The sequence below is a fragment of the Morone saxatilis genome, unplaced genomic scaffold (genome assembly GCF_004916995.1).
Source record: "Morone saxatilis isolate NCDOM2014 unplaced genomic scaffold, NCSU_SB_2.0 Contig10, whole genome shotgun sequence".
Classification (NCBI taxonomy): domain Eukaryota; kingdom Metazoa; phylum Chordata; class Actinopteri; family Moronidae; genus Morone; species Morone saxatilis.
This window is the reverse complement of record NW_023339652.1, coordinates 14,181,649-14,185,233: the sequence shown is the minus strand read 5'-3', so window position 1 is coordinate 14,185,233 and position 3,585 is coordinate 14,181,649.

Sequence of the window (3,585 nt, the reverse complement as noted above, 5' to 3'; positions counted from 1 at the left end):
GAGGCACTCCATGTTAAATAATTAAATCAGCTTTGTATCTATGATGCTTCACCCTCTTTGCAGCTCTAAAATCTCTCCATATTCGCTTCTTCTTACTATACTATTCTCTTTCTGAGCTCTATTTCTGTGTCTTTTGGTTCCCTCTTTCCCATGGGTGATGGAGGTATAAGTTCTTCAGCTCTAGCTATAATGGATTATATGATCTTGTCAGATCCTTGACTTCGGGCCTGTAGCCTCAAGGGACTTTACAAAGAAAACAAGCCACTATTTGAGATAAATGATGAGAGCTGTTTTACTGTGCATCTCAAGAGGTAGACTGTGGGACTATCCTAACCCCGCATCACGCCACACACACACAGACATACATATGTTGTATTCTGAACCCCCATCCCCCAGCTGATCGCTCATCAAGTATTTGCCATGAGAAACTCACTGACAAAGACCAGAGATCAACATTAACAATGCAGGGCAATGCTGGGTGGTGTGTGAGGGAATGTCTTTTGTGTGTGTGTATAATTTAAGAAAGAGTTTTCAGTAAAGTCCAGGCATTTCAGCAGAGCCATCATTCATACTTATGCAATGTCACTATGAAGCCTTTACAAATATCACAGCTCAGAATGTGCAGTGTTTAAAACAGGGAGGAGAAAAACAGCACCACTTCAAGTTCTTCTGATCATTCCAAACAAACCATCACTTCATGTGTGGCAGGAAACGGCTTCCAGACACCAAAGATGTAGAGCAGTGATTCCCAACCAGGAGTACTTGTACCTCAGGTGGTACGTGGAAAGATTGGATTGAATCATTTGAAAAATGAAAATGAGAAACTACAATATGATTTTAAAAGCATATCCACATATTGCATCATTAGTAACACCGGAATACCATGTGTTGAAATTGGCTGTGTGAAACTAATAACCAAGAGAGCAGAGAAGCTGTAAATTAGTTAAAAGTTATATAATAGTCATCCAAAAGGTAATGGATAAATGGTTGAAATTGTTGAAAAAATAGACCTATTCATCCAATTATTAAATCAGAGAAGTTCTAAAAAGCTCTATTCAGAGCAATAGATAAAAATGAATTTGACGTTTTCACGTTTCCACAAATTGAACTGAACCTTTAGAGATCATGAGGAACAAATGCTTAGAGCAAAACATTTTCTGTCAACAAAGACAAGCCTCATGTACCGTTAAATGGATGCTCTTATAACACAGTCCAAAATGGGAACCAAACCTTAACCACGGCCTGTCATGCTCCAAAAAAACCCATGTGCATATAATCTTCCTGAGGGTGAATGAAACAGCTGAAAGCAAAGTCATGCTCCAGCTACATTTTTACTCTTGTGCTATTCTGAGCAGAGCTTTAAAGCAGTGATATTGGCACGATGTTTATATGCACAAAACACTCCTGTGGGAGCATGAATCACAAAAGTGGTGCTCCAACAGAGATGCACATCCCATCTCCTGCGATTTCAGACAGTGTATTAATTAACATCTGACTTGACAGGAAGTCAGCTGTTGGGATAAAACCTCCTTTATGAGGATGCAAGCAATGGCAACGATGGGTGCGGCTAACGGGCTGACATAAGTGCTCCATATCATTTTCTTGTTAGAATGTGACACAGTACTGTGTACAAGTCCTGAATCCATGATGAAATCCCAGGAACGTGTTAGGGGAGTGAGGCCTATCCACAAAACAAAAGCCACTCTCCTAAACTTCTGGGACAAGAAGGTATGACAAAGAGAGAATAAAATGCAGTAGATTCAACCTAGGAATGTCAGTTAGGGATACTTATTCGCCTACAGAGAGAAAGCCCAAACAAAAAATGATGAATCAAAACTTAACAGCCAATTCCAGACTGTCTCCTAAACAGCAGAGTGAGTGCTCTGTCTGGAGAAATTTGGACTTACCGACATTAAATCTTCCGCCTCTCTCATCCTTGTGGTACAGCGCATCACAGGATTTGGACTCCTAGATGTGACAGGATTTTGGGAGCATGCAGTGTAGCAAGACCAGACCACAAATTACTTTTTTTTTTCACAGTAGTCTGGAAAAGCTCAGCGAGCATATGCTTAAGTCAGGGGTGTTGGGAGTGGGCAAAGACTGAATTTTCTATGCAGGTGATAGGATGAGCTTTTAGTTTTCACAAAGGGGGCACTTCAGCTGGAATATAATATAACTGCTATAACTGTGTCTAAAAAGCCTCTTTAAAGTAGTTTTGAGAGATTCCAGTGGTCGGGCCACCTGATCAAATTCTCTGTGGAAGATTTTCAGACTACTTCAGGCCCCCCCAATGAATTTCCACTGCTGCCGTGGAGCTGCCAACATCCAAGACAGAAACGCTTTAACGTCTCATTCGCGTCTTGAAAATGTGATGAATCCCACTGGGATCAATCACACAGACCAGTCTATCCACATTTCCTTGGGTAGCCATCAGCCTGCTATTACAGCTTAATTAATATTGACTGTTGGAGGTGGTTATCACTATGACACATCGCCATGGCAACGGGATCCCACCGGCTGAGCAATTGCATGTTGCTAGATTGGAAACGTCTGCGTCCAGACAGAGGGACATACAGAGACAGGGGAGGAGGGCTGGCTGTGCAGGTGTATGCTTGGGATATGCTGAATGATGCATGGACCTACTGTAGGCTTCAAGGTGTCTGATTTGCATTTTGTTATCCACTGAGAGCAGCAGGGCCCAGGCTTTCCCTCTCCAGATGTTGCATGCATCTTTAGGGTCCCACTACACCATCCTCTGCAGAGTAGCTCCTCATGTTGAGAGGAGCATAGAGACTGTGTCTGTGTGTGTGTGTGGGGGGGGGGTAGATTTGGGAAATTCCTGTGCTGATGCTGTCTCATTCTTTGATTCCCTTCTACACATATAAGAACAGCAGACAGTGAGCTGTGGGATAAAAACAAGTCTTGTGTCTGTGTCTTTCTATATGGATAACAACAGCATAAGAATGATTTAAATCTCCATATTTAAACATATAAAATACTATTATGTTATATTTTCCCCTAATATCAATTCCCGAAGCTACAAAACAGTGAGGTGATAATAATACTAAGTAATAACAACAATGACAACAATAAACCCCCCCCCCAAAAAAAAAATTGCACACAGCTGCAGGAACTGAAGAGGAACGCCCGCGTCTGGAACAAAAGTAAGTCCCGTTATATTCCGCTGGTGAGTTCAAAGTCCAGTGATAAAAACTCCGCTACTAGTCAGGTTTCTCCTCAGACAGACTGTCAGAGAGCATGGGGGGTGATGGTAGGACCTCCTCCCACTCCTCCAGCTCGGTGTCCCGGAGCTCAGACTGCCTGCGCTGGGTTACCGTGAGTGACGTCACTGCCAGGCTATCAACTACACACACTTCTTCATTCATAACCCACTGATACACCGCACAAGCTGACTCATGGGTAAAAAAAAACAACACCCTGTTCTGGTGTCTGAAGGTGGCAGCTGGTAAAGTTAAAGGACACTTTTTTTTTTTCAAGTTTGTCTTAAAATAATATTCAGGTACCTGTAGGGGTGCTGCAGTCATACTGTGGTCACTAAGTGATACCTTCTTCATGTGGTTCCAA